Source organism: Psammomys obesus, unplaced genomic scaffold, assembly GCF_907164565.1.
Source record: "Psammomys obesus unplaced genomic scaffold, mPsaObe1.curated_primary_1811, whole genome shotgun sequence".
NCBI lineage: Eukaryota > Metazoa > Chordata > Mammalia > Rodentia > Muridae > Psammomys > Psammomys obesus.
Genome location: NW_026585895.1, coordinates 11,530,310 through 11,555,263, shown reverse-complemented (window position 1 = coordinate 11,555,263; position 24,954 = coordinate 11,530,310).

Sequence of the window (24,954 nt, the reverse complement as noted above, 5' to 3'; positions counted from 1 at the left end):
AGGACAAACGGAAATGAGTTTTGAATGTTTAGGGGTGGTTTGTTTGTTTGTTTGTTTGTTTGTTATTTGTTTTCTTTTGTTTCAAGACAGGCTTTCTCTGTGTAGTCCCGGGTGACCTGGAACTCACTCTGTAGACCAAGCTGGCCTCGAACGCAGAGATCCACCTGCCTCTGCCTCCCAGTGTTTGGGAACAGAGCACCACCATGCCCAGGTTGAATATTTTTAGGTGTCAATCTAGGAGCAATTCTGGATAGTAATCCTGTTTTCTGCTTTGTTTTGTTTTGACACAGGGTCTCTCCGTGTAGCCCCGGCTGTGCTGGACTCGCTTTGTAGACCAGGCTGGCCTGGAACTCACCAGCTTTCCTCTGCCTCCCTGAGTGCTGCAATTAAAGGTGTGGGTCACTGCACCCTGTTGCAGTAGTAATTCTCAGAGTTTCGGGCATTACAGAGTCGAGTGGAAGATTAGATATGTTTAGGAAGTAAGGTTTTCCCTGTGGAGGGGAAGTGTCAAATACAGAACGAGAGGGTGAGGGAGAATGCCATGAAATGGGATTTGATGAGACTATTGGCACAGAATGAGAAATGGCAATGAGAGTACCACACAGTAAAGGAATGTAGCTACCGAGGTGTCGTTTAGAGATGGAACAGTTGCCCAGCATACTCTAGATCTAGGTTCTGTCCCCAGCATCACAAATGATAGCACCAACAATGATAATGAAGGTGGAGGAGGAGGAGGAGGAGGAGGAGGAGGAGGAGGAGGAGGAGGAGGAGAGAATCAAGCTGGGGCTGATCTGGAAGCTTCCCCTTTGCTGGCTGCACCGGGTGCTCCGCAGGCCACTGGGGGAGGGCAGCATCAATAGCTTTACCCAGCTTTGAATTCCAGGGCGACTCTACTGCCAGGTGGGATAGGACACTGTTGCGACCATTCTACTTAGCCGGCGGAGAGGAGCCGTCCAGCTCAGACGAAGTTTATAAAGTTTTTATGTCCTGCGACCATGGTTGTCTTGCCATAGGTTCTTGTCATCTCAGCACAGTGGGTCAGACAGGACAATGGTAACGGCCCGTGCTTGTGTTGTTCTGGGGGTCCCTGGAGCCTCCCAGCAAATAAGGAGGACCCCACAGCTAACACTGGGCTTTGCATTTAATTACCTATAGTTTCTGGGAGCAGCGTTCTGTACCCATGTAGAGTCCCTCTCTTCAAAATCATCATCATTATCATCATCTTCTCTTCCTCCTCCTCCTCCTCCTCATCATCATTTGGTATAAAATTTCCTGGTTCCATCCATTTTCCTGCAGATTTCATTTTATTTACAACCAAATAAAACTAATTTGTATACAAGCAGCACATTTTCATCATGCGCTCATCGGCTGATGGACATCTACCCTGACTCCATTTCCTAGCAACGGGGAACGGAGCAGCTGGGCACCGTTCCATAACTTTTGAGTTATTCTACTCTTGGGAAGGAAGTCGCTAGGTCCAACTCATGCTCAAGGCAAAAGGACACAAAGGGGGTAAATTCCGCTATCTCGGGGCCATTGAAGGCATCAGACTGGCATCACGTGTGTCCAGGTACAACGGCAGAGGTGAGAGGAAGAGAAACATGCAGATGTAGAACTTTCTCTAACAGCAGTTCTCAGCATGTGGGTCTTGGCCCGTCTGGGGGTGGAATGACCCTTTCACGGGGTTTGGATATCTATCAGATATTTACATTACAATTCATAACCGTAGCAAAATTGCGGCTCGGAAGTAGCGATGTAGTAAATTTGTAATGACTTTATGGTAGAGGTCACCGCAACGCGAGGGACTGCATTAAAGGGTCACAGTGTTAGGAAGGTTGAGGCACACGACAAACGTCAGCTAATTTGAACACAGACCATCTTCCAAAGTACCAATGCAGTGTCAAACTCATTCGGTATAAAATTCGAATGTGGCAGAGGGTCGGTGGCTATGGAGGAGAATCCCTTTTCTTCAAAGGAAAAAATTAGAAGTCAAGCATTAGGAACCACTGGGCGTGGTGGCGCTGGCCTTTAAGCCCAGCACTCAGGAGGCAGAGGCAGGCCGGCCTCTGAGTTCTAGATCAGCCTGGTCTACAGAGTGAATTCCAGAACAGCCAGGGCTGCACGGAGAAACCCTGTCTCGAAAAAACCAAAAAACCAAAACCGAACAACTGAAAGGTGGCGGCGGAGGGCGTGGATGATTGTGGGGAAGGCATCCCAACCTCCTTGGGCGGCGCTTTGGGTTTAGCTGGGCTGCCCTTAAGATTCTGGAGAACCTTCCCGGCCTACCAGTAGTTCTCAGTGTACAAGCTGTCTTATGGCCTGGAACATCCTTCACCCATGTGTTGAGGGCATTTGTACTGCAGCACAGTCCCTGAGACTGAGCGATGTATAAGGAACAGAAATACATTGACTAACAGCCTGGAGGAATGGAAAGATGAGGGACCAGCTTGCTCTTACTGCGAGAGCGAGGTGCGGGATGGGGTTATAGCAGATGACTGCCGTCTATGCGGAGGCGCTGCTACAGCAACCAGATGTCAGCGCTGGTTTGGGGGGACACAGACATTCAAACCGGCAGGCACGGTGGTGCGCAGCTGTGACCCCAGCGTTAAGCACTCTGAGGCAGGGGGGCCGTGAGTTTGAGATCAGCTTGGGCTAGATAGCAGGTTCGAGGTCCGCTTGCACCGCATAGTGAGACTTGGTCTGGAAAAATAAGTCAGGAATCAGACCATAAGCGTGTGGTTTGGAGAGTCAGGCAGGCCTGGATTCCAGTTCTTACACTGCCCCTTCCGGGCTGTGCAGCTTTGGGCAGACTGTTCCGAGCCTCGGTTTTGTCACTTATTAACGCGGGAGTGGTCGTGCCCACTCCGCACGGCCGTGGAAACGTCCTAAATAGACACTTTCTCCCAAGCCACCCTCCATCCTTTCACCTAATCCGCTCACAGAACGTGATCGCTGTGTGCATGAATCAAGCCTTTCCAGGGAACTCAGGTCGGATGGGAGAATCCGTGTGGTCAATGCTTAACTGGAAGTGGTAGGACTTACCCGGGAGGGGTTCCTGGAGTTGGCGTCAGCGGTGGGGAGTTTGCTGGCGTGTGCTGGTGAGGAGAGAGTCTGCTGTAGGGACACTCCAGGGCAGGGTGTTAGGTAGTTTAGGAGTCCAGCAGGTGGCTAGGCCCCCGCGGGGAGAGCGCTTAGCGCGTGGGCAGGACCGTGTCCAGGAAACGCGTCACAGGCAAGCAGTTTCAGGCTTTAAAGCAACATTGCCAAAGGCCATTCGCTCCCAGTAAGGTAAGCCTTGACGTTTGGTTGAGGAAACAGGCAGCGTGGAGCTTGGTGATGTTGTACTGATAGAGAGAGGAGCCGGAGGAGGCGCTTTAAGGGACAGCTAGAGGGAAACCCCGGGCCTTAACCTTCTCCCAGCCTCGTTCCCAGCAGGGGACGAGAAAGCCAGGGTGGAAGCCAGGCCTGACAGCGGCGGCTGCAGAGTGGAAGCTTTTCTGCCATGGTCCAGTCTGTTCCCCCTGGCGCCCAAAGCCCCGCCCACCATGTGGACTGCCCAGGCTTCTGTATTTTGAAGTTACTTTAAGAATAATGTGTAGTTTTATGAGCAGTCCGATAATGTGTGTGATAATCTGAGACACGAATGCAGTGTATCAAACCAGGTAGCACAGCGCCTGACACCAGGGCCGCGTGCAGGCTGGATTGGCACTCTACACCGAGCTACACGCTCAGCACCCCGGGAGCTGTAGAGAAACACTAGAATCGACTCCTACCTCTGAGCTAACCCCGCCTCCCTCTATCCTGCCCCCAACCGTATGTTCACCTTCTTTTTACCACAGGAATAAATTTACATTTGATTAGGTTTCTTTTCTTTTCTTTTTTTAAGGTTTACTTATCTTTATGTATATAAGAGCTCTATCTGCATGTACACCTGCACGCCAGAAGAGGGCATCAGATCACATTCCAGATGGCTGTGAGCCACCATGTGGTTCCTGGGAATTGAACTCAGGACCTCCGGAAGAGCAGACAGCGCTCTTAACCGCTGAGCCATCTTTCCAGCCGTGATTTAATTTCTTTAAGGTTTATTTTCATTGTTTTAAGGTGTACACACATCGTGTGTGTGTGTGTGTGTGTGTGTGTGTGTGTGTGTGTGTGTGTGTATCTGTTGTTTACAAGTGGTAGTGAGCCACCCCATCTGGGTGTTGGGAACAGAACTTAGGTCTTCTGGAAGAGTGGTAGGTGCTCTTGACCGCTGAGCCATCTCACCAGCCCCTGATGGCTGCAATTTTCTTTTCTTTTCTTTCTTTCTTTTTTTTTTTTTTAAGGCAAAGGAGAGAGAACTCCAAGCCTCTTCTTTCCATACCAAACCGAGTGTATCTTCCTAGGATCTATTTCCTGCTGTCCTGCTCCATCATGGTTCTTCCACGTCTTCTCCCCATTTCTAGAAAAGGTAAAGAAAGAGAAGAGAGCATCTTGGTGGCTTTGAGCAGGCCGCCAGGATGCCAAGCCTGTGCTAGCTCCCTGTCACAGGGACCTGACCGGCTCTGGGAACTGGCCTCTCAGACTAGGGAGCCTCCGGGCAGCCGCTGCGCACGCGCACAGGGAGGCCTCTTGCCTCATTCCAAATCATTTCCCTAAGAACAAAAGTATGCACAAATAAGTATTTCCATCTTTATTTCAAATTCTAGGTTTCAACAGCAATATTAATGCTACTCCGCAGTGCTGTAATAATATATCATTATTTCTATTTTACAGTTCTCTCCTTAAAGTAGCAAAGCGAATGTTTAAAACACAAAAATCCGCAGCCCCACAATTCCCCATTCAGGCTCAGACTCTGTCCTCTCCTTTCAGAATTGCGCATAATTGAAAACAATGCAGGCCCCCGATGTGCTAAATGCCGCAGTCATTAAAGCATTTTTTTTTCTTTTAATTTTGGGGATAAAAGATCGTTCTTGTGGCTGTGGTTATTATTTATTTATTTTTTTCTTAGAAACCCCAAACAGGCTTGCTTCCTGTTCCCAGACTGACATCTGCTGGGGACCACAGGCTGGCGGGCTCGGCAGGCAGGCCCGCAGCCGGCTGCCACTCGGCTGCCACTCGACGCCCTGGGGCTGCTCAGAGGCACCCGCGAGCCTGCGCGCCACCGAGTCGCAATCGCCTGGAGACCCCACTTTCTCCCGCGCTTCTAGCAGCCGAGATAAGGCCCAGGATGACACCGTTTTGACACAGGAGCCCCAGGTTAGTGGCTCCGACCGGGAACTGATGGGCAGGGAACAGCTGGACAGAAATAGGGCAGGGTATGTGGGTCCCCACCCCCTTACCCTGTGAGAGCCTCGTCACTAGGCGGGCGAACCATTTCCTGCCTTCTTCAGGATGTGTCTCTCTCTCTTTTTCTCTCCCTCCCTCCCTCTCTCCTGCCCCCCCCCCCACTGGTTCCTTGTTAGAAGGTCACGGTTCCAGTCTCTTCCTGTATTACAACCAGCATCCAAGCTTTCTTTGTCCTGCACAAGGTCAGAGAGGGCCCCTGGCCTATTACTCAATTTATAGCAACTTAGCTCCTCCCACCGCCTTATGCCTGTCCCTTCCCCACCTTGGAAGGCTTGCAGTGTGGAAAGATCCTTTTTGAGCACCCCCTCCCCCGGCCTCGTGTCCCCCTACCTTCCGCAGCCACTTCAGTGGGCTGGATTCCTCTGCATCGTCCCCTGTTCCTCACATCTGTCCCTCCCGTCCATCAGGTGACCAACCCTGACACTCCTTTCCCTAACGACTTACCTCTCTAATTAAAATGCTCACAAACTAGTTTTGTCAGATTCGTTTGTATTACCTTTAACTCTAAGTATGTGGGAGTGGGGAACGGGAGGAGTGGGGAACGGGAGGAGTGGGGAACGGGAGGAGTGGGGAACAGGACCACAAGCGGGGCTGTAGGGCCTTGATTCCCTTGGAGCTGGAGACACAGACCGAGTGGGTACTGGGAACTGAATTCTCTCGTTCCAGGAAGAGCAGCAAGCACTCTTCACTGCTAAGCCGGCTCCCTCTGAACTATTTTTGCAAGGCAGCCCCAAGCCCATTTCACTGTCACAGAAAGTCCCTTGGCCTGATGTTCAGATGCTACGTAAGCCCCCGTCCAGCCTGGAGTGGGGTATCCCAAAGCCTGGGAGCCCATGGTGGGGACCAGGGAGCAACATGGAGTGATCTCAGAGGTGATGAGAGGGACTGAAAGTGGAATTACTGAGTAGAAAGGCAAGTCTGAGACGGGAGATCTAGTTTGGTGCTCTCTCTCTTTTCTTTTTACGGTTTTAATTTTAGAATAGTTTTAGACTTGCAGAAAAGCTGCAAGAACATCCCATAGACTTCCTGTCTGCCCTGCAACCATTTTCCTCTCTGTATGCACTGCTAGTCAAGGCTGTCAGCCCTCACTGAAGGCCTGTGTGATACTCTGGTAGGCCAGGGAACACTTCTGCAGACCAGCCATAGAGGGAGGAAAGGGGCCCTGAAGAGAGCTCAGCAGGGAGGAATGCGTTGCCAGCTGAAGCTCTTTCATCTAGCACCCTGCACATGGGCGGAGCCAAAAGAGAAGAATAAATGATGAAATGGGTGGATGGATGGATGGATGGGTGGATGGATGGATGGAAACTAGCGAGGAATAGACACATTTTTGTCCTTGGATAGTTCTAACACATTTGACACGCCGTGACTGAAGGGAGAGTGAAAACTAACATTTTCCAGATAACACTTTTCCAGCCAGATGTTCAGAGACTGAACAAAAGAAGGATGAAAAAAGAAAAAGCCTCCACCCTGCTTTGCATTCTACACCCACATCTCTAGCAGAATAATGCGGCCGTCATAGCCAACACTTATCGTCTGCCCTGGGGGCTGATAATCTTGAGACATACCACCTGGAACAAAATAAGCGTGATGGTCCGATGTGACGCAGAAGTGCCAGCAGCCTCGAGGGGTGAGCAGGTAGCGAGAAGTGGCTAGCCAGGGCCACAAAGTCCTGATGCCACCCCTGCCACCCCTCAGCGTAGGGGAAGTGGATTCTCGGTGGGGGTCTGCGAAGCTGTCCTCAGAGCCGTGTGCTCTGCGGCCATGGCTGCAGCTGGTGGTGGAAAGAAGCCGCCTCTGCCTTGCGCACGTGCGGGCTTCCTCTGCGTGTGCCCTGCACAGGACATTCTGCATAGTGTTTGCATGATATTCAGCACTAACAGCCTAGAGATGGTGTAAAGTACATGTAAAGACAAGTGTGTGGTGTGTCAGATCTGTGTCACTTTATTCGATGGGGCCGTGGGTCTTGGTATTCACGAAGCTCTTGGAGCCGATCCCCAGCAGACACAGATCGACTGTATGTCAGGGCCTGTCACTGACATTCAGTCCGTCGGTTTTATCGTGGTCTACTCTTCTAAATCCATCAGTAGAAGGGTAACATGTTCATTAATGAGTCTAGTCTTCAGAGGTGAAACTGGCTAAATATAGATGAGAGGACACTATATTGCCAAGAGAGTACAGACCAGCCTATGAATCTAGGGACTCTCAGGCACTGCCATTTAAATTATAAGCTATTTATTTGTCTCCTTATTTACAATTAGCACCTGGTAATTTGCTGATCTTATGGAGGTCCTTCGGATCTGTTACCATAGTTACCACCAATGTAAATGCTACACTATATAAAAGAAACAATTTAGAAATGGCTGGCTATTAAGTGGAGCCTATTTAACTGGTTTGGGAGATATTTTATTCTGGTGGAGTCCTCACATTTTGGTCCCACTTCAAAGTCAATGCATTAAGGTTTTGATGGGCTTTAAGATGCTTTCAGAGCCTCACACTCTCACGGTAGGGAGCTGAATGTGTTTCAGAAAGGCTGTGAAGAAAGTGGTGCCTTGAGAAAAACAAGTGCAATGGGTGGACAGAGGCGCGATCTCATTTAAAAAGTGTTCAGAAAAAGCCACCAAGAATAGCAACAGCTCCTCCCACAAGGCTTCAGGCTCTGACTGCAGGCCTAGAGGTTTCCAGCAGCTGTGCCCAGGCTGCTCCCATCCTCCAGCAGGGCAGGGAGGAATCTGCAGATGAAAGGCCCCCCACTGTCCTCCACTTTGTCACCAGGCTAGAGGAGGTAAGGCCACCCTCTTGGCATCTATCCACCTGGCCTCTTAATAGGTCATTGGGATGCCATGTGCAGAATTTCCAGACTGTGGCCCACAAAACCATTACCTTGGTATGATGAATGACAGGTATTTTCAGACGTGAGCAGGCCACCTCATCTTTCCATTTCTTAACTTTCTTCCATGTAAGTAGATGAAGCCCAGTGTCCATGGCTAGGGAAGGTCTCTGCTAGGGCAGGAAAACAGAACAACCCTTGCTTCTGGCTTCTGCTACTCAAACCCCAAGTCCTTGGGAGAATTCAGGAAAAAGAGTTTGAGGAGAAGGAAACGGAGAGGAGAGGTGAAGGAAGAAGAGGGGAGCAGGGAAGGGGAGGGGGGGCAGGGCTGGAGGATGCAGTGTCTACCTGGGATTCAGCAGAGCCTTGGGCTGGTCTTTAAGACAAACGCCAGGGGGATGGGAAGACAGACTAGACTAGGGTTGCAACCTAAGTGTTCTTGGGGGTCAGGCCAGATGGGTAAGACAGGCCTGAGGGGATAGCTAGCAGCAAGGCCTGGATCGGGAGAGGCAACTATTCCACAAAAAGCAAGCAGAGCCCTTTGACTTGAGTAGATCCCAAGAGGCAAGCCAGGGCCTCAGACCTGGCAGGGTCAGATCAGGGACTTGGGGGCATCTGAACAGTGCCTATGTGTGCCCACCATGAACAAAGACAGGTATCCCAGAAGTTGGGTGTGACCCTGGGGTAGGTGAGAGAATTCCCTTAAAGAGGGAACTTGAGGTACTTTCCCCATCAGTCTGGAAGAAAGGCATTCCAAATCAAATATTAGTTTCTTGTAGGTTTCAATCTCTGGGCCGAGGCTTGCACTCATGTCATATGTTTGGGAAATGCTTATTTCAGAAAGTCAGATGAACTTCTTTGTTGTAGGATTTCTCAGAAATTTAATATTTGAAATGACTCCATTCTGGAACTTCAAGAAAGACATCCCGTAGATCGCTGGCGCTGGCAAATGATGAATAACCAACTTGAGAATTAAATCAGGGCTTAACAGCCTTAATTTATGGTGTCACAACTTCCATGTTGTAAACTTAGAAGTCATCCCAGTTTCAGAGTGGCCCTCAGGCCTGCAGAGGACTCTGTTGTTCTGACGATCTGTGAGCCCAGTCCTAGGTCTGACATCCTAACAAGCAAGGGTGATCTAGAGGGCTCCTCGCCATGACAGATTTAATGAGCTCACTTATAAAACTCTACCTTGGAGATACCTGCCAGGGACGAGGCTCCAAGACCCTCTGCTTTCACATATCGGTTCTTCAGCTTCTGGCCTCATCACAGTATTTCCACAGAAGTGTGTGTTTCCTGAGAAATGCTTTCACTGCACAGACACACTAGCCTTGAACTCCTGTGGTCACAGCCTCTGCAGGGATGGGACTACAGGTGTGTGCTACCATGTATCGAGGCTCTTCTAAGTGAACAAAGTCATGCTGACATGAGTGATACAAAGAATGAGGTACCAGACAGTGGTGGCGCACGCCTTTAGTCCCAGACTCGGGAGGCAGAGGCAAGAGGATCTCTGAGTTCAAGGGCAGCCTTGTCTACAGAGCAAGTTCCAGGACAGCCAGGGATATGCAGAGAAACCCTGTCTCAAACAAAACAAAACAAATTCAGAAAAGACAGGGCTCCTGTGCTGAGTTGGCTATGATCTATGTTGGCCCCACATAATTACTGTGTGCTGGCGTTCATGCCTCCGCACAGGGCTATGTGTCCAATAGGGTGGTTGGGAAAAGCTGTGAGGCTTTGAAGCCCACAACATGAAGATGGTACAACCATTGCCTTGTTCTTCCTTGGGCACTCTCAAAGGAGGTCTGGACGAGTGTCACACTTCTTGAATGACTCCTGGAACTCTGGAGTCCAGGTGTCCATAAAAAAAAAAAAAAAAAAAAAAAGGGGTTCAACTTGCCTCTGTGAGGATGATCCCGCCCCGCCCCCCACCCCAGAAGTGGAGCCTCTAGCTCAGGCAAGCCCATCCACGCCATGCTGGAGCTTCTGGCTCACAGAAACTGCTTGATAATGTTGCTTTAAGATGCTAAATTTGGGGGGTAATTTGTTACGCCACATGCTGTAATTAATGCAGAACCTAATCTGTAGGAACGTTTTAACTTAAAAAGGAAGAAAAGATGAAAATGTACATAGAGAAATATGTGAAGCCAACCAGTATGCGGATAATTATGAACTGATTGTTACAGGGTTCTGAGAAATGGGGTTGGGGAGGGGGGAAGGTTGTACAGTGGGGAAGCAAGAGGCTAATTTAGAAGGAAAAGGAGACTGCAGAAAGGCAAGACCACATCACGAGGTTCTTTTCTTTGAGGAAAAACCAAATCTTGAGGCGTCCATCCAAATGGTCTTTGCAAAAATGTGAAACTCACTTGAAAATCAAGAGTCCGTCTTGAAGTCCAGCATGGGGGTGTAACCCTGTCCTTTCACTACGTGGGAGGCAGAAGAGGGAAGGTCCCGTGAGCTCAGGTGTGGGGAGTAGATGACGCCAACATATGTTGTAGATAAGCGTACAAACACGTCAAGGACCCGTGAGGCCTCAGACCCATGGGGAGAGGTGAGCCCCAGGGGAGGTCAGAGGAATGGCGAAGCCTTCCTGTGGTTCAAGCACCAGTGTTTACAAAGACTGACCAGTGTGAGCAAAAACTAGCAATTCAGCTTCCTCCTGGAGGCCCAGATGACTGCTCCCTATAGAGAACTCCCACCAAGGCTAGCCAACCCCTCCTCCTTGCAACTCACCAACGAGCACAGCACAGCCGATCCCAGCAGCTTTCCTGCGTGTGTGCCTGGCATTTCTTCAGTATCTATCATTTCTTCACTCCCAGATTGCCCAGGCAGGTTTCCAGGACCCAGCAGTCAGAAGTTTGACAGCAGCCTGAGCAACACTAGGTGACACTGTGTTACAAAATAAAAAGTAACATGACGACCCGACTCTGACCTTCCAGGACCCAGGTAAAGTTGGGCACTAGAATCCCAGCATACTTAGCGTGAGATGGAAAGAGAATACACAGAAGAAAGCAGCTAGCCTTGCACACCCAGGGGCAGAAACACAACAGTGACCTACGGTGTGGAAGGTGAAGACTGCATTAGGGGTTGTCTCTCCATCTCCACAAGTGAGCCATAACAGGGTCTGTCTGTCTGTCTGTCTGTCTGTCTGCCTCTCTCTCTCTCTGTGTCTGTCTGTCTGCCTGCCTGCCTGTCTGTCTATCTCTATCTGTCTATCTGTCTCTCTCTCTCTTTGTCTGTCTGTCTGTCTCTCCCTGGTTGTGTCTCTCTGTCTGTCTGTCTCTGTGTGTGTCTGTCTCTCTCTCCATACACACATATACAAAAGTAACAACAAAACAGATCCAGATCTTTGGACAATATATGAGAAGCCAATCTTTTTTTTTTTTTTTTTTTTTTTTAAAGTTATCCACACTTAAAAATTATCTAAACTTAAAAACTGGTTTTCCAGTCTGCAACCTATCATTACCGATGCTGGGCTGAGAAAGCCAGGGTAGTTATTAGGTTGGATTAAATCACAGAATCAGAAGATTCAGGTCTTGGGGAGTTGGTGTCTACACTGGAGAAATAGATGATGTCTACTTTGCTGAAAGGAATGAACAAACAAACAAACAAAAGCCCCTCAATCAACCAGAGAAAATTAGTGCCTCTCTGCAGCCTTTTCTGTTTTTCACTTTGCTTTTGTCAAGAGGTTTAGATTCACGGTAGAAGTCATGAAGATATGGAAACGCTGCTGTAGCAGCACTCCAGCAAAACTTTGATTTCTCCCGATTCTCATCCAATACCTTGGGGAAGCTTGTCTAAATCAAACAGACAATTAAAGTGCATGAATAAGCAGCTTGAAGAAAAAGCAGTATAATAAAAAATAAACGTATAAATACTTAAAAGGCACAGTCAGTCCCATCAATAGTTACAGAAGTGGGGACTAAACTGCAGGGAGATTGAATTTCTAAAAACTTCTCAGATGTGCAAAATCTAAAGAGTTTGTTAGTGCCCACAGGGGACCAGGGGACCCGGGCAAGTCACAGGTGGGGAGGTGGAAGCTGGCAGGACCATTTCAGACAATCTGAGGACCCACACATGAGTCCCTTGTGCCAGCAACTCTTTGCCCTGTACTTTCTCCTGGCCATGACCGTACAAGGAAGTGCAAACTCACGGACACGTCAGCCTTTTGGAAAGTCACATAAAAGTTAGACAGCTCAATGTATTCAACACGAAGCTGACTACAAATAAAAAGTTAACACATATATGCAGTGCTCACTTGTTTTCTATATACTTACAGAATCGTCCTTACAATCGATTCATTTTTATCTTCTGAGGGGGCAGGCATAAAGAGAAATACCACTCAGCCATCAAAAAGCTCAGAAGTAGGTCCAGATGTGAGCCTACAAAGAACACTCATAAAATAGGAAGTTTCCGGGAGGGCTGTGAAGCATAACCTTACTTATGATTAAAATGGTTTCCATAACCATTTGCATACGTATATATTTACATTTATGTAGAAAACGTTTGCTATGCAGATGAACCGGAAATAAACAGCTAACAGGAAAGCTGTGGAAGGAGGGGGAATCTTCTGCCTCACTCATTCATTCATTCATTCATTCATTCATTCATTCATTCATTCATTCTTTTAGTAGTGCAGAGTTAGCCCATCTGGAAAGGCTGTAGTCAGAGTCCTCAAGCCTGCTCTTTCTTCCTACACTCATCATGTGTCCTGGGATGTTTTAGTCAGACCTTTCATTGCTGTAACTAAAAAATACCTGACACAAACAATTTACGGGAAGAAGACTTCATTTTGGCTTACGGTTTCAGAGGCTCATGGTTGCTCAGCCCATGAGCTTGGGCAGCACAGAGCCTCATTCAACAGGAGCTTGTGAAAAGAGCCCTTCTTCACCTTTGGACAGGGCTAGGAAACAAGCACAACTCTCCAAGTTGTGTTCCATCAGTGAGGAGCCTCTTTTCTAATGCCATACCCCATCCCTTAAAGTTTCTAGAACCCTCTAAAATAGGGGGGTCCAAGTGTTCAACACATGAGCCTTGGGGGGTGTTTCATATCCAGTCCCTAAGACAATCCTCATTGTCTTAGGGATTTTATTGCTGCGAAGGGACACCATGACTATGGCAACTCGTAAAGGAAAGCATTTATTGGGGCTGGCTTACAGTTCAGAGGTTTAGTCCATTGTCATTGTGGCAGGAAGCACACAGGCAAACACGGTGCTGCAGAAGGAGTTTGGAGCTCTACATCAGGATCCCGAGGCAGCAGGAAGAGACAGTGAGTGACTCGAGGCCTGGTTTGAGCTTCTGAAATCTCAAAGCCCAACCCCAGTGACACACTTCCTCCAACAAGGCCACACCCACTCCAACAAGACCACACCTCCTAATAGTGCCACTTCCCATGAGCATATGGGGCCGGTTTCATTCACACCAGCACATTCACGGTGGCTCATTCACTAGAGAGACACCTGAACTCATCAAAAGCTCTTACTACACTCATGCTTCTAGTTTGTTGTGGGAAGAAGACAAAAGATAAAAATCAGAAAGGATACATACCACCATGTCTGAGACCCTGTCGAGAGAGAGAGAGAGAGAGAGAGAGAGAGAGAGAAAGAGAGAGAGAGAGATTGAGATTCCAACTGAAGTGGGCAGTAGTCTTGCCTGCTGGGCCCAGGCTCAGGCATGGTTATTAAATTTAAGGAACACCTTTTGTACACCTAGCTTTCATTCTGATGATGCAGGAGATATAATTACTCATCTCACTTGCTGCAATTTGAAAACAAGTTCAATAACCCACTTGAAGATGCTCACTAGCCCACACTTCTGTTCGGATTAAATTGAGCAAAATGCTGTGGTCCTAACCTGTGTGGACCTTTGTTTTTCCCTCCCCACTCCCAGGCCACTTAATTAAGCAAGTGAGACATGCCTACTCCACAAACTAAATCTGTCTCGAATCCCTTACAAGACATCAGGGCTCTCCTGAAGCTGTTTTCTTCCCTAATCACCTCAATTGTTCTCCCAAGCAAAGATGAAAACGGAAAACTTGGCAGGTTGAGGACATACATTTGGTAGTTGATTCTGTAAATCTTCACAGTGTTGTCATCTGTTAAACTGATGACACAAACCCCATCGTCACTAGGGTTGTGAAAAGATACAACTGGGCTAAAAAGAAGAAAAGCTAATAAAACTTTAACCACCTCCCACCCCGCTGATACAGCCTAAGGATTCTAAGGCAGCATGCCACAGAGATACCTGCCTGTCACATTTTCATGTCACGTTTCCTGCTCCACCTTCACAATAGCGAAGATGTGGGACCCAGCCTAGAAGTCCATCAAAGATGAGTGGGAAAAACATATACACATAGAGACTTTTATTGAGGGGTAAAGAAGAATGAAACTATGACCTAAGCCGGAAAATAGATGGAATTGCAGATCACTATGTTAAGCAAAATAAGCCACACTCAGAAAGACAAAATACCACGAGATTTTCTTTCTCATATGCTCAACATAGACTTACACGCACACACACACCACATACATAATTTTGTCCTAACATGGCCAGTGTTCCACTGACCTCTTTCCTTCCTAAAGCAACTCATTTAGTTAATCACACATATCTGGGCACAAGGACTTGCATGCATGTATATGCATATGTGATGAAAACAGATATGGGACTTCGAGAAATGGAATTAGAGATCTAAAGGGAAGGAGAGAGGGGAACAAGGAAGGGTAGGGAATGAATGTATGGATATGTGACATGAGCAGAAGAAGAAGGGACTGTTTGAGGGGAGGATGGGAGCCAATGAGAGAAGAAAGGGTGTGGGGAGGATGGGAGAGGGCAAATAAAAGTATAATTATACCTATATGAAAATGCTACAATGGAAATTCTTACTTTATGTGTTACCTAAGAACTAAAAATATATGAACTATAGAACAAATTTAAGCCTGTAGGTATGAAGTGAGCAATGTGCTAAAGCTATAGACAACATGATAAAATGCCATGTCTTAAGGATGAGTGATATGAATTCTGGGTTTGGACAGTACAGTACATTGTTGTATAAACAATGAAGAAGAAGCTTGTGCTAGTAGAGCTTATTACTGGTGGCTTTCCAATAATTCCCAAAGGCTGATTCAATTAAAAACCCAAATTCTAAACTAGAAAGTTAAACAAAAACAAAACCTGTAAAGATGAGAGCTCTGAACTGGTCCTAAAGTGTCCTCCTTTTTGTAGGTTGGTTACTAAACATTTGTTTGTAATATTCCATTTAGTCAATGTATCTGAGCAAGCTGGGAGGAGGAAAACAACTCCCTTCTACAGTGCTCTTGGCTATGCAACATATTTAACAAGCAGTCGAGAAAGCAGGGCTTGACAGCCCAAGTGATAGGCAGGGAGTCGTTCTCAGGGAGGCAGGCTGCAGACTGGCAGTGAGAAATACTCAGGGGCCCTGCAAGTTCTGTGGTGTCAGGGGTGCGTGGAGGCTTTCAGCGGCACATGCCAGCATACTCAGCTCAAACGAGGATGCTTGATGCTTTCAGGAAGCGAGAAGTCTGATGGGAGGCAGCTTCACGCTACTGGTTAGTCACACACTGTATGGGGGCTGGGGGCTGCCTCTAACCTGTAAGCCCCACTTGCCCAAGGACAGATCCCTTCCTGGAGTGCTGGGGGCTGTTCTTAGGAGAAAGCAAGCGACTTGTTCTCACGTCTATAAACAAGGCTGGTTGTCCCAGCTGCACAGAATGTGCCTGATTAGGTGCAGGTAGATGATACGAGGTAGGAAGCACGTCAGGACGTATGTTGCCCCCGATTGGATGAGGTAGGAAATGTGTAGTCTGTGGGTTTTGCCTATATAAGCCCAGGACTAATGTAATTCAGCCATTCTCTGGGAATCCCAGGCTTGGACCTGGCCAGTGTCCATTGTCCTGGTCAGTATTTATTTAATAAAGCTTCCTTCAAATTTGGCTAAAAAGTTATGGCAATGGTTTTATTCCCACCCGGTGGGATTAATAATACCGTATGACTTTAGAGGAGTTAAGCACAAGATTGATTCTTTCTTTGGAAATCCACCTTGCCAGGTCCATTCCTTAGAGATACAATTTGTCGCAGGATATTTGATTATACTGTGAAACCCGAGACTGTGTTGTTTACTGGAAAAAAAAAAACACAACAACAACAACCAAAAACCTCTTTCCAGTTGTGGTATGGCTCAGCCCTAGCACACACCTTTAATCCAAGAGCTTCCTGCTTGAGTATTGTACACAGGATTAAATACAGTTAATCACAGGTGAAGCGGTGGATCAAGCAACCAGTTGACAGGGAGTGGACCTAGGAAAAGACCATAGAGAGTAAGGGAAGTCAGGAGGACTGGCAGGGAGACACCCAGGAAGTAGAAGGAAGGGGCATGGCATTTGAGGGTTTCTGAGACAGTGTGGAGAGGGAGAGCGTCCATTTGGGAAAAACAGCTTGGGGAAGGTCAGCCGGGTGCTTTCTTTGCCTCTCTTAGCTAGCAGGCTTTCACACCAGCATCTAGCTCCCGAGTCTTTATTGGTAAAATCAAATGATTAAGATTTTCTTAAAAACAACAGTAATCCTTCATTAAATGTATTTTCAAGTTAAAAAAAAAAAAAAAAAAGAAAAGAATGGAAAGGAAAAGGAGTAAGATTCCAAAGTCCCTGGAATTCACTCCCAAATGACAGATACAGTAAGCCGAATGGTTGAAATCTTAACCCACTTTTGAGCAAAGTAAACAAGCCTGCTCTCACCCCATGTTCTGAGTAGTAGGAGAGGGGAGGCTTTGTTTGAAGCTGCAAAAACACTGGATTCTAAAGTGAGGGTCCTTAAAGCTGAAAGAGAGATATTAGTAAGTAGGGTTTAGTTAATCCACTTGGGCCAGGGTCCCCAAAGTTCAAGAGGTGGTCTCTTTCATGGGATTTCAGAGGACTGGAAGGAGAGGCTTTGCTTTGGCAGCACACACACACACACACACACACACACACACACACACACACACAAGCTGTATCATTGATGACGGCAGCTACACTGGTTAAATTGTACTAACAAGTGCCGAGAACTCTTTTTGAATAAGGACCCTGAAAGCTGCTTGGATTTGGAGGGCTCTTGAGAACAAGAACACAAAACTAGGAAGATAAAAGTGGAGCCTGTTGAGAGGTCACCTTGACCCTGAGGACCCGAGTCTCTGAGAGAGGCTGACCTAAGCTGCAGGGATCAGAGTCCTTCTCTGGGCAGCTCAGAGGCCCAGGAAATGACTCACATAGGTTAAGAGAATGAAATGTGATCCCGCATCTCCTGCCATCCAGGAACTAAAGGGTTAGTAAATGAAGGTGCCTGGGGTTCGGAGCCTGCTCTTGGACCGCAGACAAACAGACAAACACTGGAGCCAGCTCAAGAGGGCTTCACATGGCTTCCACCACCTCTTCAGAGCTGCTCTCTCGGAACTCTTGATGCTAAGGGCTTTGGCTGATATTTTGCCTAGAAACAGCAGCTACCTTCTTACCCCCCCCCCCACCTCCTACCCCTTTGACATCCCCCACACCCGTTCTTCCCCAGCAGAGGAAGCAATTGCCAAAGGTCAAGGTGGCACCGCCTCAGCCCCCTGCTCTCTGGACAGCGCTCTCCTCCCCCTCTCTCACCTATTGGCTCTTCTCTTAAAAGCAAGCCTTGGTCATATCTGAAGTGCTCCAGCACTTTCCAGGCAATCAACCAGCTCAGCAAAGCAGCAAAAACCTTTCTGCTTGCACAGCTCCTGGCCACATCTCTTGGTCAATCCTACCTCTTCCATGTTAGATAGACTCAAGGGTAACCGGAACCTTCCTCTTGGTGAAACAACTTGTGTTCGATGGCTGGTTAGCACACACTTCCTTCCTGTCTCCTCCTCCTCCTCCTGCAGCTGTCCTGCTCACAGGCTACCCTGTTCAGCTGTTTCTTAGACCTCTGCACCAGGCTCCATACTGGTATCTTGCCTGTCTCATGTAGGTGGGTCGTGAGCCCATTGGGTTGAAGACTCTTTCATAGCTGCCTAAGACCATTGAAAAACACAGATATTTACACTTCATAACAGTAGCAAAATTAGTTATGAAGTAGCAACAAAACACCTACATGTTCAACATTCTTAACCATCAGGAAGATGCAAATCAAAATGACCCTGAGATTCCATCTTACACCTGTAAGGATAGCTATGATCAAAAACTCAAATGACAGCATATGCTGGCAAGGTTGTGATGAAAGGGGTATCCTCCTCCATTGCTGGTGCGAGTACAAACTTGTCCAGCCACTGTGGAAATCAATCTGGCAGTTTCTCAGAAAATTGGGTCTAGTTCTACCTCAAGACCCAGCCATACCACTCTTGGGCATATGCCCAAAAGATGCTCCACCATACAACAAGGACATTTGTTCAACTATGTTCATAGCAGCTTTGTTTGTTTGTTTGTTGAGACAGGGTTTCTCTGTGTAGCCTTGGCTGTCCTGAACTTGGTTTATAGACCAGGCTGGTCTCGAACTCATAGATCCACCTGCCTCTGCCTTCTTCAGTGCTGAGATTAAAGGAGCTTTATTTGTATATCCAGAAACCAGAAACAACCTAAATTATCTTCAACCAAAGAACGAATAAAGAAAATGTGGTACATTTACACAATGAAATATTACTCAGCTACTAAAAACAAGGACATCACTGGGAACTGGGGTGCACACCTGTAATTCCAGCACTAAGGGAGGCAGAGGCAGGCAGGAGAGGAGTAATAAAACAAAAACTAATAAATAAATAAATAAATAAATAAATAAATAAATAAATAAATAAATGACATCTCAAAATTTGCAGGAAAAAGGATGGAAGTAGAAAAGATCATCCTGAGTGAGGTAACCCAGACTCAGAATGACACACATGGTATGTACTCACTTATAAGCGGATATTAGCCATAAGGTACAGGACAGCCATGTTACAATTCAAGGCCCAAAGAAGCTAAGTTACAAGCTGGGCCCAAGGGAGAATGCTGGGATCTCGCTTAGAAAGGGAAATAAAATAGGCATTGGAGGTGGATGAAGGAAGGGAACTGGGTAAGAGAGGGCACGGGGAGGGGAGCAGAGATGGGGATTAGGAGTAGTGAGAGTGAGAGAAGAGGAATCGGACCTGGGGCCCATCTTTGGATTTTGCCAGAGACTGTGGATAGAAGAGGCCCCCAGAAGTCTATGTGGTCACCCTAGCTGAGATTCCTAGCAGTGGGGGATATGGAGACCGAAGTGGCCTCCCCTTCTGTAGTCAGGAGGGACTTCCAGTAGAGGGACACCAACCCACCCCAAAATCTTTGAAAAATTTGTCCTGCCTGCAGGACGTGCAGGAACAAAGATGGAGCAGAGATTGAGGGACTGGCCCTACATGAGACCCATCCCATGGGAGAAAACCTGTCCCTGACACTATTAATGTTACTCGGCTATGCTTGCATAACTCCTCTGAGAGGCTTCACCCAGCAGCTGATGGAAACAGATGCAGAGACCCACAGCCAAACGTTAGCCAGAGCTTGGGGAGTCCTATGGAAGAGTTGGGGGAACGATTGAGGGAACCGGAGGGGTCAAGGTCACCACAAGAAGATCTACAGAGTCAACTGGCCTGGGCCCATGAAGGCTCACAGAGACTGAACCACCCACCAAAGAGCTGGCATGGCCCCGTCCCAGGCCCCCTGCGCATATGTAGCCGATGCACAGCTTGGTCTTCCTAGAGATCCCCCAACAACTGGAGCAGGGCCCTCTCTCACTGATGCCTACCTTTGGATCCTGTTCCCCTAACCCAGCTGCCATGTCTGGCCTCATTGGGAGAGGATTCACCTAGTTCTGCACGAACTCAATGTGCCAAGGCAGGTTGGTACCCATGGGGGACCGCCCCCTTCTCTGAGGAGAAGAGGGAAGAATGGAGGGAAAGGTGTGTGTGGGGAGAGCTGGGAGGAGAGGAGGGGGAATGCAGTCAGGACATAAAGTGAACAACTAAATTAATTAATAAAAAATAACGATGTTTGCGTGTCACCTCAGCACGAGGCACTGTATTCAAGGGTCACAGCAGGTCACAGCATCAGGAAGGTTGAGAACCACCCGTCTAGACACTCTCCTTGCCCAGGCCACCTCCTCTAGCCCTCAGGTTTTGAATGCTCTTCCCAGAGCACTGATCCTGAAAGCATGTCCCCGCACTGTCACACCGCCGAGTTTCTGCGGCATGTACCCAGTGGACAAGCTGATATCTAACAGGGTGTTTAGTGGCCGCTCTGAACCTACGCTTTTAAAAACGGGGCAGTGTGTTTCCTTAGCATCAGCTTTTAGGAGTTTTCTGTTTTGGGTAGGAGTTCAGATAGTCTTCAACAAGACATAGCCTCTGCGACATTTTCTCCCCCCTTTGTCATCTCCCCTTCTTGACAGTGTCCTAATTTTAGTGCAGTGTGAGCTGTCAACTCTTTCCTTCAAGGATCGGGTCTTTGGTGTTTGACCTGGAATGTTATCCCCATGCCCAAGCTCAGCGAGGCTTTCCCTTGTCTTCTAGCTGTATATGCTTTATATGTAAGTCTGTGATGCATTTTGAGATTCTTTTGTTTTGTTTTGTTGAGACAGGGTTTCTCTGTGTAGCCCTGGCTGTCCTGGAACTCACTTTGTAGATCAGGCTGGCCTCAAACTCACAGAAATCTGCCTGCCTCTGCCTCCCGTGTGCTAGGATTAACGGAGTGTGCCACCACGGCCCTGGGGAGATTCACTGTAAGTGAATTTTCATGAAAGGCCTCAGGCCTGTGTTTGTATTGCTTTTTCCTGTGTGGTTGTTCCAGGACCATTTTAGTTAGTTGTTTGATTGTTTGAGGTAAGGTAGCTCTAGCTGTCCTGGAACTTCACTAGTTGGACCAGGATGGCCTCGAACACAGAGATCCACCTGCCTCTGCCTTCTACAGAGATTAAAGGCTTGTGCCACCACATCTGGGTGTCCTGTGGTAGATGTAGGAAAAAGAAAAAAAAATCAGTTGGCTAGTTGTTAATTTGTTCTCAACTTGATGGGCTCTAGAGTCCATCAACAGAGAGAACTCTCTGGGCATGTCAGTGAGGGAGCTTCCAGATTGGGAGAAGGAGTTGGGACTGTTGGGACGGAAGAGCTTATGTGGCAGGTGCTACTCAGGGACTGAGGTCCCAGACTGACCACAGGAGACTGTGAGCTGAGCACCGGTGCTCTGTGCCCTGACTCCTGGCTAGAAATACAACCTGAGCTGATGCCTTTCCCACCATGAAGGACTGCATCTTCCCAGTAAGAGACAAAGCAAAGTAAGCCTGCTTGGAGGCTGTGCTGTGCACGCCGTTAATCCTAGCACTCAGGAGGCAGAAGCGGGCACATTTCCATGAGTTTGAGGCCAGCCTGGTCTACACAGCAAGTTCTAGGACAGCCAGGGTTACACAGAGAAACCCTGTCTCAAAACAGAGAAAAATACCTCTCTTGTATTGCATGTGCCCGGGGTTTTTCACCAGCATGTTTATGTCTGGGCACCGCTTGTACACCTGGGGACTTCAGAGGCCAGAGAGGATGTTGCGTTCCCGGGAACTGGAGTTATAGATGGTTGTGAGCTGCCACATGGGTCCTTTGGAAGAACAGCCAGGGCTCTTAACTGCTGAGCCAAAACTTCAGCCATAAACCCTTTCTTCTTTAAGTTGTCAAGGCAACAACAACAAAAAGAACCTAATTCAGGTGAGTTTGTGTTTGGGTTCCCTGGTTTTAAATATTTTTTAAAGATCTATTTATTTATTTTACATATATGAACGCTCTATCTGCAGGTCACTTGCATGCCAGAAGAGGTCATCAGATCCCAGTATGGATGGCTGTGAGCCACCATGTGGTTGCTGGGAATTGAACTCAGCACCTCTGGAAGAACAGACAATGCTCTTAATCGCTGAGCCATCTCTCCAGCCCCTGGGTTTCCTGTTCTATTTATTTATTTATTTTTGGTCTTAAGTATTTTCTTTACCAATACCATACTGCCACTTATCGTAAGCTTTACTGCAAGTCTTAAACGCAACTGCTGACTGTCACTGACACTCAGAAGAAGCTCTGGCCTCCCCTCTTCACACACTGCTCTGCTACCCTTCTCCCCACCCCCGGAGGTGCCTCTGCTTCCAGCTGCTCCGGTTAAGAAGCTGGAAGTCATCTTAATTAAAGTAAGTTCCTGTTTCTTTCACGGTTTTGGGAGACAGGGTCTCTCTTGGCCAGGTTGGATTGGAACCTACTTTGTCACCACGAATGACCTGAACTAAGTCTCCCGTTAGTACTGAGATTACAGGTGTGAGCCGCACCTGGCCATGTTTGTGTCTGTGTGCCAGAGGTCAATGTTGGTTGTCGTCCTTCATTTGGAGACACATTCTCTCACTGAACCTTGATGCTCCCCGATTTGGCAAGACTGGCTGGCTAGCAAGATCAGAGGATTTCCTGTCTCTGACTGTCTGGGGCTGGCAGCCATGCCCAGATTTTGCTTGTGTGCTGGGGATTTGAACTTAGATCTGCATGCTTGCACAGCAAGCTCGTTACCAACTGAATCATCTCCCCGGCCTCAGAAGTCTTTTGGAAGTCATCCTTCCCACTTAACATCTATCCTCCACAGCTTATTTCTTCCCACTGCAAATGGAACAGGCCAGGCTGCATCTGCTTCCACCCAGTTCATGTCAGGCTCGGCCTCATCGGTTTTCTTCCACCTGGTCTGCCTGTGAAGCCTTCTCTTAAAAGAAGACGCTGGGATTTATCATGCTTTGGAGATTCAGTCTTAAAAGGAAACGGTCAGGCTGGGAAGTGTGGGCATCTGCTGCGGCTGAGAGAGTGGGTTAAGGCGAAGCTGCGGCCTTACACAGCCACAAACAGCACGGAAAGTGCCTAGCGTGGCAAGACCTGTGCTGTGAGATTTGAAGGGCTTATCTGAGGTGCTTGGGACCACAGGTGTTTCAGATTACAGTGCTTTTCAGATTTAGGACTATTTGCATAGATCTCACTTGATTGAACACTTCTAACCCCCAAATCCCAAATGGTTCAAATCCAAATGTCTTTCACACCAGTGCTCAAAACATTTTGGATTACGGGTGCTTAAGTTGTGTGAAAGAAAAACATCGAAAACATATTAGTAATTTTAAGGTTGGTCACACATCACAATAACAACTTGGGCATACTGGATTACATAAAATGCATTATAAAGAGGAATTTTGTTTCTTTCCTTTAAAAATGTGGCTACTGGCCAGGCATTTACAGGTGGGATACACCTGTAATTCTAGCACCTGGCGGTCAGAGGCAAGAGGATTCCCAAGCTAGCTTGGCCCTTTACAGTGAGTTCCAAGTCAGCCAGGGATATGCAGTGAGATCCTTAAAAACCGAATCAGGTGGACCCAAGTGGCTGTTAGAAGCAGACCCCAGACCCAGCACAGTTCTTCCTCATGGTCAGCTGCAGCCCTGCTCCCTCCTCCCCATCCTTCCTCCTCAGCACTGCCACTGGCCTTGGGTCTTTCTCACTGCTGGCTCAGGACTGGGAGGCCTGACAACAGATGGGAGCAGGATGCCAGCAGACCTTTCAGAATCTACATCACAAAGCTTGGCTTATTTGAAAGCCTAAGGGCTCTGCAATAGGCCAGCGTGAGATCCGAGGTCCTGAATCACATGGGAGCCATCCTCCTACACTCAGCCATGGCAGCTGCTCTGTCCCACCGGGCTCCAGGGTCTTCCTTGCCAGAGCCTCTGCTTTGCCTTTGTGTCTGCCTGGTTGCTCCTTGTCATTATTTTCCTCCAACAGTATAAACTGGTTTTAATATGTATATTAATATCTTTGCTAATATATGTTAGTATATATATACTATATATATTTATATCTTTACTAATAGAAGTATACTATAAATATATAGTATATATTAGTATGTAGTATATATTAGTATACTAATATACTAGTATATATTAGTATTGTATACTTTATATTTATATATATTTATATCTATATATACATATATAAAATATATATTACTAATATATAGATATAAATATATATTAGTATATTATATACTATATATATAAATATCTATATATATTAGTAAAGAGCTTATCATTTTTGAATCGATAGCTGCAGCCTTTCCCTCCTCAAGTCTAGGCTTACACACATAAAGGTAAGTCCTCAGACATAATGTAATTCCAGACAGTTTTACACTGCCTTCAAATGGGCTTGCTTCTTCAGTAAGAGTCACCTAATGATATGTATAAGATGGTCTCATTTATGCAAAATATTTGTAGAATTATTCATACATGTCAAACCATAGCTAACTATTCAGGAGGACACATACCAAGTATTTAACTGAAGTTTCCTCTGGGATCCTATTCATCACATTGTTCTACGACTCCCTTCCTCACAAAGCGGTATGAATGAGCAGTCTTCGCATGCCAGCTCATCTTAGGTGTACTTTATTCTTTTTAATGGCTTGAGGTACTCTTTTGTACAGGTGCTTTATAATTCGTTTTGCCATTTTTCTATATTAATAGATATTTTAAATTGTTTCCAATTGTTTTTGCCATTACAATTGAATCTTATTACAGCTGACCAGATTTCAATTCTTTGGACCACAGAAAATAATTTACCTTCTATGGGAAGTAGCTTTTTTAATCATAGCTTCTGAAATAACATATATGGTTCAGCTGTGAAATGTGGCCATCTTAAGCATTAGCAAGTTTTCACATGCAGCTTGGACGCTGACTAATTTTTACCTTAACTAACATCTTTACAGTGTTGAAGCACTTCCTGAAGACCTGATATTTATAATAATAATGT